The sequence below is a fragment of the Aethina tumida genome, chromosome 6 (genome assembly GCF_024364675.1).
Source record: "Aethina tumida isolate Nest 87 chromosome 6, icAetTumi1.1, whole genome shotgun sequence".
In the NCBI taxonomy this organism is placed as follows: domain Eukaryota; kingdom Metazoa; phylum Arthropoda; class Insecta; order Coleoptera; family Nitidulidae; genus Aethina; species Aethina tumida.
In genome coordinates, this window is record NC_065440.1 from 8639776 (window position 1) to 8651319 (window position 11544).

The window sequence follows — 11544 nt, forward strand, 5'->3', positions numbered from 1 at the left end:
CCACCCAAAATAAATGGGTATAGGTAAACACATGGGGGGGCAAGAGAATAGGACCGAATGGAAACAGCCGAATGTTCCCGAAGTTACACTCGTTTTCTAAAATTGATATGTTGTTTATAATGTTGGTATGACAATTGGTAATGGCTATTTAACCAGATTTGTTCGTTAATTTTTTGACCAATAGCTACGCAGTATTTAAATATGGCGCGGGCTTCTGTCCGAAGACGCCGGGAGGATGGAAAAGAGCTAATGAATAAAATTGTTTAAAATTTTTGTTTTAGGTAAGTTATTTCTTATATTTCTTAATAAATTAAATCATACTTGGATCCTATGCTTTTTAATTCAATAATTTAGTACTTAAGATGTTTACTTTACATTACAATCATATTAGAAATAAAATAACCTCAAAATTGAATAAGATGCTTTATATATTAATATACTTTTTCTTATCTGTTGATTAAATTAATATTATTTTGTAGGTTAAATAGTCTGCCGGACCAATGATTTAACCAGAATAAACTCTGCACTTTTTAGGTATGTTAATCTTATTATATATATTATTAAAAGTGGGTATTCTAGGTTCCAACTAGATTGGGAAGGTTCGATCAATGGGAATTAGGTAGTTTATTAAAATACAGAATTTTTTTCTGCGATTTTATTTTATAATTTTATAAAATTCAGCCATGAGTTCTCAGCCTCAATCTCTGTCTGGTTACTGTGTCAAAATGTGTTTCAATATATATTATATTATGTTTCAATACATATTATAGTGATGTTCATAATTCTAATTTTAATAATAAATCGTTTTTAAGCCACCTTCCAATTCTAAATTAAATTTAGTATGGCGTTCAATTTGTCAATTTGTAATATTAATCCTTCTATCAAAACATGTCATGTTTTTCACTAAAAAATTCGTCGCCTTAAACCTAAAATAGTTCCTTTGTCACCATTACTTTTTCATTCTTATATTCCTTCCACTTCCAGGGATCTTAATTTTAATGTTTTTGAAAATCCATTGTCTAATTTGAATTCTAGTCAATCTATTCCTTCAACGTCCAGAGATCTTAATTTTAATGTTTTTGGAAGTTCATTGTCTAATTTGAATTTTAATACGAATTATTTATTTTTATGTTGTTGAAGAAATTTATTGTGTTGTATTTGTAATTATTTATTTATTTTTGTTATATATAATATGAAGTATACAGAGGACTGATGTATTTTTTATAATGTACAATAAATAATTTGTAATAAAAATGTTTTAATTCCATAGCTTGTTTTATTTCTCACAATTCACTCAATAATATACCAATTAATTTAAATTTGAAACTATTCCCGCCAATTTTGTCAAATGTCAAATACAGAAAACTATAAAGGCGACATCTATTGACTAATTTAAACACTACAAATCAATTTATTGTCCAGTGTTGTTTCCCATTTTTAGTAAGAGGTTGGTACTTCTTGGGTGTTCTGTGGGTAAACACATGTAAGAAATGAAATGTTAAAAAATATAGAAATTCACATCAGCAATATTGAGTCCAATTTCGAGGTTCCAGAGTTACCAACTTAATTTTAGGTCGCTATAATACAGTTTTACATAATTAAAATATTAAGTGATTCTAATTCTAGTTAGAATGGAATGCTGAAGAAATGTTGAATTGTTGAATCGAATTGAATATCTGAATTGAATGCTGTTACAAAATGCAAGGGATTCCTATGAATAACTTAACAAAGAAACTATGGTATAAATACTAGAGCATGACGTCATTGCAACATCATCAAATTGCAACCTCGGAGGAATATAATATTGTGAAAAAATAATTAAAAAGGAAGTACAATATAAGATTGTATTCTAATACTAATGCGCATATAAATAAATAATTAACATAACAACATAACATAATGTAATATATAATATAAATAAATAATTAATTGGGTATGGAAAGTTTCACATATATTCAAGTTTGTGAAAAACTACATAAGCATGCGGATCATCGGCAGTTACGTCCGTTTCAGAAACCGAACCTAGCCGAGTCGAAAGACGCCGAATGTGTCTAACGAAAATAACCAGTTCACAGAAAATCGGTTTCCTAAATGCCACACTTATCGCTAACGGAACAACCACGAGCATTGTCGGAGACCTTAGTTAATTTTCCAGGTTTTTCTTCGTCATCCCCTGGGATAATGATTTTATAACGTGTGCTATATTTGTCCTGGTGACGGTGAGTTTGTCCTGTTTGTGTATTTTTTGTTTACATTCTAATTTATATATTGTAGTTTAAAACTGAAGAAATTCAAGGACCACGTGTTGGTGCATAAAACTTTGGTGTCTAAGAGTCGTGGTTTCTTAGAAGCCACTCCATCTGAAAATCTCCTTATGTCCTAAATTAAGAATATCAATTAATCAATTTGAATACGTTAAGTTAGTAATAATTTTAGGTGACGATGACAAAGTTTAATTGGAGGTTTAAAAAAAGAATATCTAGACGCGATGCTATAATGCTATTCTTGTAATTTGGGTAAACTGCGAGATGAATAATTGAAGGTGAGTAACATTTTGTTTATTTGAATATGTTAAGAAAATGATGCATGCATGTTCTTTAATATACATTTCAAATATTTCATTTTAAACAAAGAATCAAAGTTAAAAAATAATTTTCTGTTTAATTACTTATATAAATATTTAAGTTTAACAAAACATATTCCACTTTAAGGTTAATTTAATTAATATTAAATAATTTTATATTCATTCATGTGAACTAATATTCATGCAATTGAATATATTTAACTTGTCTATGTTATGTAATTAGTACAAATGTAAATTTGCTTATGTACAAGTATTAAATTACACTACTTTCTTTTTCTCATTTTAAGTCCTGTAAACTACAATCAATTAGATTTAGTTCACTGAAGAATGTTCAATCTGTACAAATCATTTTTAAATATAATATGAATTGATTTAGTTATTATACTTATTAAGGGGGTATTCTAGTGTAGAAATTCAAAAAAATCGATTTTTTTTCATATTTTCAAGGTTTAATTATTTAAGAATATGTCTACAAGAAGATTTTTGAAAATTTAAATTATTTTCGAAGATATAGGCATTTTACTGACCCGGAGATACGAATTTAGCCACCTGGGTAGGTTTTGGGTTTGGATGCATTAGGGCAATAATGTGGTTTTTAGTTCATTTGACGCCAATTTCCCGTAGTCTTAAATCAGGAGCGGGCGTGGAATAAAGTGCCACCATTGAAGTTCAGCAGCATCTTCTTGATCTTTAACATGACATAGTTTAATAACAAAGATATTAATGAACAAACTTGTTTGTACTGCAAATAACTCCAAAAATAAAGAATATTTTGGTAAATAAAATATTATATGTTAATGCTTAGATTTAACAAGTGTACAGTGACAATTTTCCGAGAGAAATATTGTGTTTTTTAGAGTTGTTCCAAATTAGCAAAATATTAAAATTTCGTAATCGGAATAATCATAGATGGCTTATTGATTGGACGTAATCAGAAAAAATTGTACATTTTTGTACCAGTTATTATAGCAATAAAATTTAAATGTGAGTGCGTATCACACGTGGAATTCAAAAATAATATAATTTTTTAAAAAATTTATAGGAGTTAATTGATTATTCATCATTAATCAAATTTATGTGATGTAAATATATATTTTTATTTCATTATTTGAATAGTTATTATCGAATTTTGTAAATAGTACATTTTTTACCTGAAAATCTTAATAGAAAATTCTGCTTATTGTTCAACATAAACAATACAATATTTATGATCTGTTAAATTAAAATCAAAATATTTTTTATCTACACATATTTATAAAATTAGAGTGTGTGTTTGTAATATTGAAATAACCGTTTTTTACTACATGCATTTGAATATAAATGCATAAACCAAAATAACATTTTTTACAATTTTTGTCTCTCTTTCTGTTTGTTCCGACTAATCTCTGAAATGGGAAGTGACTTTTATTGGCAGGTAGATGATGTAATAAGGAGTAACTAAGACTACTTTTATTTTAGAAAATAAAGTAATGTTGCAACGTCCAAGTACTGTCCAGTACCACGTTCAGCTCATGCGCATGCGCCACCACTGGGCCGTCACGTCGGGCACCTCCCACCACTTCTCCCACCAACGATTGATTGTTAGTTTGATTTGATTGATAATTGATCTTTTATAATTCCACCGATCCGTTCTTTTTATCTTATCATAATTCAAAATATTTTGTTACATTTTTACTGCTTTCCTTTTTTACCTTTAAGTAATAATTATAAATAATTATAAATTAAGTACATTTGTGTTCAATATTCAGATTTACATTGAAATTGATAAATTATTTATAGGTTATTTTATTTAGTTAGTAACGTAAATAGTTGTTTTTTTCTAATATTTAGTTATGTCTAAAAGAAAGTCAAATCTCTAAAAACAAGATAGGGATAGTCGTCTTACAAATTGTAGATTACGGAAGTCTATTACAATTAGATAGAACGCATCATTCATTGTTAATCATATTGATCGTATTCAACACGCTATCGGACGAAGTCGCGAGTACTGCTAGTATACAATAAAATCGCACAGATTAGCTACAATAATATTTAATTGATCTTGTATGAAAGTAATATTCGTGAATTTTCCTAAGTTCTATATTGTTGTCTTTCATTGCTTCTTTTAATGAACATCCTTGAAGGTCTTATAAGAACACTTGACTTCCACAACTTCGTTTTCAGTAATAATTCCTGAAAATATAAAAATTTAATTATAAAAATACACAATATAACATATAAAAGTTTTATACCATCAGGTGAAGCTCCAAAATATCCATGAAGAACATCTACCAATAAACCAGCAGGCATTATAATTTTATGATATTCCCCTCCGTCGGATCCAACGGATGCAGTGGACGTCCACATAGATGAGATCGGAGATCTCGAAATGAGGTGGGAACTGTTGAACTAGGACGAAGATCGGCGGATTCTGAACGAGGTGAAGCGAATGCGACAGGAGAAGTAACACCAAGCCAGTGAGACGATTCGAGGAACGGTTCCTCAACGCGATACAAGGTACGCACATATTTGAATCGTATAGCGGAGTGTCTAGCCGAAGGGATATCAACCCGCCATCCACCACCAACAGTGGCGGCGCCGACCGGTTCAACATGGGACATGCACACATGCAGCTACAAAGCGAGGCGAAGCTGTAGTTCCTCAACAAGACATATGAAATCGGATGAAGCGTACATTTACGTAAGGCCACCACTGCGCTTCCGCCTACAGCAAACCCGAGGCCGTTCTTCCAAAGACCAAATTCGCAACCACTAGGTCGCCTCAGAGACAGAAAGACGACCGATGATGGCAAACCAAAAGACGACTGGCCGGCTGCGATTCCATACGAAGTTTCAACTGACAAGAAGAAGTTCACATCGGACACGATTTCCTACGATTCAGGACAAACGACATCTGACCGTGTACCTAGACTCCGGTAACGAGGGCAACGTCATCTCGCCAGAATGTGTGAAACGAATAGGCCTGCAGACCTGTCCCCTGTACTGAGACACTATCAGGTTTTGGAAGCGACAAGGCGGACCCAAAAAGGCAGAGCCAGCTGGCGGTGACCGTCGACCGATGCCAGCTTACGATGGACGAGTGTTTGGAGTGGATCTGATGAACGATGGACATACCTACAAAGAGGTTAGAGGTCAGGAAGTGACTTTGTTCTGCTCGACAGACAGCAAGCGAGACAATCAGAGAAACCACAAGTGGACGCCTAACTGGAGCGCAAGCTTCGCCTCGGACCAGGGGCCTGTAGCACAAACTCTACAGTCCTACAATTGTAAGTATATATTTTACAGTTGTTTCATTTTCGTAATACAACTCAACTTGTATATACAAATATAAATAAATTCTGTAACACAAAATCAAAACAACCCTGGATAAATGCGCAACACTACGACAGTTTCTGTACTGTGAACACGTACTTACATATTTGTCTTTAATATAGGGGAATGGTGCTCAATACCATGGTGTTTCCGATATGCATAGGGTATCAAAAATGACTGTGTTTTCCTTTTTCAATCTGAGGTCTAGTGTCCGGGTCGATGTCATGATACATTCTTACTCTTCTAGATCCTTGATCCGCAATTGTTTTCCTTCTTTTCGATGGTTGTTCATCAATTATTTTGTTATATATGTTCCCTTCTGACTGAAAGGTATGGTACGTCTGCATTCCTGATGGGTACCAGTATCTTACTACTCTTTATTTCTTCTTTTGTAGTTGTTTGATTAGAAGTATACGTCGATTTTTTGAAGTGTCAGATAGTTTATTTACTGGTTTTGTTTACTTTATTTTAAAATAAGTTAAAATTATTTGTATTTTTTATATTTTTTCTTAATTTTGAAATTACTTTATTTAAACTTAATGTTGAAATATTTTATTCACTTGTTTTGGTTATTTATTTAAATTTTACTTCAAAATAAATCTAAATTATTATAATTTTCTAAATCTTTACTTAATTTTGTATTTACTTTGTTTAAACTTATTATTGAAATATTGTATTCACTATTTTTTTTACTTCTAAATTACTTTAATTTTCTACATCTTCATTTAATTTTTAAATTACTTAAATCTATTTTTCAAAATATTTTAATCACTGTTTATTTCATTTAAAATAAATATATATTGTAACTAGAATATTGTGTATTAGATTTAGATATTTTAATTTGCTATTCCTTTATTAATTTATTTAAATTTGATAATTTATATTTTTAATTCTAAATTTTATTTTATTTTGGTTAAATTAAATGTTTTCTTTTTAAATATTAAAATTAAAATAAATAAAATAATTAAATAAATTTTAACTTTTTTAATTTAATAATTATTTTATTATTTTTAAATTAAATATATTTTTTTAATTTGAATTAAATATTTACTGTATGCAAAGAACATGCAAAAATTATTCAGTAACGTAGAAAATAGGGTGAATCTACGCTACGTATCATTGCGGTAAAAGTTAATTCAAACTAAATTTAAACATTGAATTGAATTTAATATTTAGGGAGCTGAATTATCTTCAGCAAGAATTTTAGAAAAAAAAATAGATTTATTTTGGTCGTGGTCTATCTGCCCCCAAATTTTGAATATCGTGTGTAATTTGCATTATTTGTGAATTTTATGAAATATAAATATAATTAAGTGAAATGTATTTTGTTAAAAATGGGAACTACTAAAAAATCACATGTTTCAATAAATATACATTTCGTCAATAACTATGAAATAATATAAATGTGGCAACATTATAATTAATTGGCATATTTGAATTGGTGAGCCCTAGACATTTCTTTTATCCCTCCCCACAGAACACCCAGAAAATACCAACCTCTTAATAAAAATGAGAAACAAGACTAAACGATAAATTGATTTGTAGTTATATATTTATAGTTTTCTGTATTTGACATTTGACAAAATTGGCAGGAATAGTTTCAAATTCAAATTAATTGGTATATTATAGGGTGAATTGTGAGAAATAAAACAAGCTATGGAATTAAAACATTTTTATTACAAATTATTTATTGTAAATTATAAAAAATACATCAGTCTTCTGTATACCACATATTATATATAACAAAAATATATAAATAAATACAAATACAACACAATAAATTTCTTCAACAACAATAACAAACAACATAAAAATAAATAATTCAAATTAGACAATAAATTTTCAAAAACATTAAAATTAAGTTCCCTGGAAGTGGAAAGAATATGAGAATGAAAAAGTAATGGTGGCAAAGGAACTGTTTTAGGTTTAAGGCGATAAATTTTTCTTGTTATAGTGAAATCTGGTGGAGAGATATGGTCTTCACAAACATGACATGTTTTGATAGAAGGATTAATATTACAAATTGACAAATTATACGCCATACTAAATTTAATTTAGAATTGGAAGGTGGCTTAAAAAGCGATTTATTTTTGAAATTAGGGTTATGAACATCACTATAATATGTATTGAAACATAATATATATTGAAACACATTTTGAGACAGTAACAAGACAGAGATTGAGGCTGAGAACTCATGGCTGAATTTCATAAAATTATAAAATAAAATCACAGAAAAAAATTCTATATTTTGATAAAACTACCTAATCTATCTATAAAGGTGCCGAGTCTATTCTGGTTAAATCAATGATGCGGCAGACTATTTAACATACAAAATAACATTAATTTATTCAACAGATAATAAAAAGAGTATTAATATATGAAGCATCTTATTCAAATTTGAGGTTATTTTATTTCTAATATGAATGTAATGTAAAGTAAACATCTTAGGTACTAAATTATTGATTTCCAAAAAATAGTATCCAAGTATGACTTTATTTATTAAAAAATATAAGAAATAACTTACCTAAAACAAAAATTTTAAACCATTTTATTCATTAGCTCCATTCCATCCTCCCGGCACCTTCGGATAGAAGCCCGTGCCATATTTAAATATTGCGTTGCTATTGATCAAAATATTAATGAACAAATCTAATTAAATACCCATTACTAATTGTCATACCAATATTATAACATATCAATTTTAGAAAAGGAGTGTAACTTCGAGAACATTCGCGGGAACAGCGAATTCAAGTGTGCCGTATGCCTTGACTACATGAAACCACCAATCCGAATGTGCGTCATCGGTCACAGCTGCTGCAAATCCTGCTCCAGGCGTATGAATCAATGTCCTGAATGCAGAGGCCAGAAGAGCGATTTCAGGAACATAAACCTGGAGAGGATATTTTACAAACTTGTCTTCCCTTGCCAAAATGCGGAGTACGGCCGTGAGTTCAGTGCCAAGGGACTGGAAGTCATGACGCACGAGGACAAGTGCGTTTATTCAAATCTGCCGTGTCCGTTTACTAGTTACGGGTGCACATGGTCGGGATTGTACACCACAATGGAGGATCATTTAAGAGAGACGCATAATTTCAAGGATGATATTGCTGATTTTTATGAATTGAGGGGCCTCGACGAAGGAGCCAATTGTTGGAGGGAGGCATTGAAGTTCGACGGACATTTATTCATAGTTTGCGTAAGAAAGACGGAAGATAATTTTTGGTTTGGGGTTTACTCGATCCTCGATACAGATGTTACGTACCATTATGATATTATATTCGTAAATTTGGAGGATAATACTGCGGCCAATTATAGCGGTACTTGCTCCACTCACAAAAAATACGCGAGCGTAGAATTGAACAAGCACAATATGCAGGCTGCACCTGGATCGTTGATTGAAAGTTTGAGACAGGGCAACGTTATTAATTACGATATTGAAATCTTACGTAAAAACTCGTTAAACGAATCAATATAATGATTCAAGTTTGTAATAATGATATTAAAAATAAATTGAATGAATTGAAAATGTAATTTATTATTTTGTATTATATCGGATATTGGTATTAATAAACTTGTAAAATGGAACCTAGTTGTACTTTCAAATTATCCTCAAGATAGTCCTGGAGTGTTATGGTAAAGAAATAATAAATATATTAACTTAAATATATGATTTTGTCAAGATATAACTTTAGACGGCAGAATGTGAGTCCTGTACTTTCAATGGTTGCGTAAATATATTATATAATTATTAAAATAATCTTATACAATAAAATAATTCTGAGAGAAATAATATGATTTTGTAGTGCATCTACGTGCATATTTTAAATACATAATATATTTATTCTAACTATTAAAAATAATTATATAGTTACAGAATAAGTAAAGGTTAAAAATTAACAATATATTTGTAGGAACATTGTGCGTATTAGGACAAACATTTATTTTATATCAAAGTGTGGCAAATAATATTCAATTATGAAATTACTGATAAATCTTAAACATTGGTACTTTTTAGAATAAATTTGGTATAGACTATTAATTCCACAGCACGACTCGTTCAATAATAATCGTCATAATAATAATTTAGTTCAAATTAATGAAAACCAAAAGAGAAATTTTCTTTTATATTTAAAGAACTTTAAATTATTTACTAAATTATTAAGTTTGTTTAATTGAACTAATTTCAAATGTTAATATTAAAAAAACGAAAACTTTAAATTAATTTGAACCAAACAATATAATTAAATATAATTATTTGACTATTTTAATATTGAATCATTTTATAACTTGAAATAATTTACTTTTATTATATACGAACGACGAACACAGAAAGGAGAGCGATCACGATCATGATCACGATAAATTTGTGACGGCTGTACACGATGGACAGCATTTGGAGTTCGGGGGAGGTGACCTGTATAGGGACAAAGTGGCGACGCCGCATCATTTTATGTTGTACATGTATTTGTTTATTGGTCACAAATTTAGAGATTAATATATATATATATATATATATATATATATATATATATATATATATATATACAATATGAAAAGAGTTTGATCCATCTGAATCCTGAAAGAGATAGCATGAACAGTAAAAACAGTAATTCTCCCACTATGGGACAGTCCTCGACGTCTCTGTTATGCATGATGTCTCTCTCTAAATTTAGACGGGTCTTCCTACTGTACATACCAATTTTCATAGAGAAATAATGGATATTATTTGGACTAGAGTTGAAAATTTCATTATTTATCTGAGTTTTATTCTTCTCTGTAACAAACATGGTATTCTACTATTACCTGACAATATCACTTAGTGATTTAACATATCCGTTTTGCTCATAAAATATCCATTTTTAGAATCAACAAGGCCACAAATTCAATTTTGTCTGGTACGTTAATTTACTGTTAATACCACTCAGTTATACACTTTTAAAAAATTGTTTAAATGTGATATTTTTAGATAATTTTGACACTTTATTCTGTAATTTAGCTGAAATAGATGTAATATTCAGTTTAAATAAAAACATGTTTTCCGTTGAATTTAATAATCTCCAAAATTGGTACATACCAATTTTCACAGAGAAATATTATTTGAACCAGAGTTGAAAATTTCATTATTCTTCTAAATTTATTTCTTCTGAGTAACCAATACATGAAATAAGGTGTCAAAATTACCTAAGAATATCAATTAATGACATAATTAATGTACTATTGATAATATTCGATTATCCGCTTTTAAAAATACTTTAATAGGGATATTCTCAAATATTTTTGACACTTTATTTTGTAGTAAAATAATGTAATTTTTAACATAAATTAAAAGAAGTTTTCTTTTGAATTTAATAATCTTCAAAACTGGTACATACCAATTTTCTTCAAAGAATATATATTATTTGGGTTAGAGTTGGAAATGGAAATTAGTAAATGTTTAAAATAATAATTTTTAGTAAGTCATTTAAATTTAAGTGAATCTGATTGACTATCTAAGTTTAATACAACAAACTAATAGTATGTATTAATTAGTATAACTACAAATATTCTTTGTTCTAAAATGTTGTTTCCATATTTATATATTGATCTTCCTGACATGATTGCTGTTTTATGAATTTTACGAAAGATAACATGTTCCTCTTTTTTTTTATT

General features: G+C 29.3%; 1 long non-coding RNA gene across 4 annotated transcripts; it reads left to right on the forward strand.

Annotated features, from left to right (window-relative positions):
• Window positions 1–2081: 2081 nt before the first annotated feature.
• Window positions 2082–9422, forward strand: LOC126265868 (uncharacterized). 4 transcript variants are annotated; one of them, XR_007548342.1, is made up of 5 exons: window positions 2082–2219; window positions 2275–2542; window positions 4043–4164; window positions 4808–5849; window positions 8601–9422. It is a non-coding gene; the product is annotated as an uncharacterized LOC126265868 (long non-coding RNA). The 4 variants fall into 4 exon arrangements; XR_007548340.1 differs by having other exon boundaries at window positions 4822–5849; window positions 8601–9421; XR_007548343.1 differs by having other exon boundaries at window positions 4822–5849; window positions 8606–9421.
• Window positions 9423–11544: the final 2122 nt, after the last annotated feature.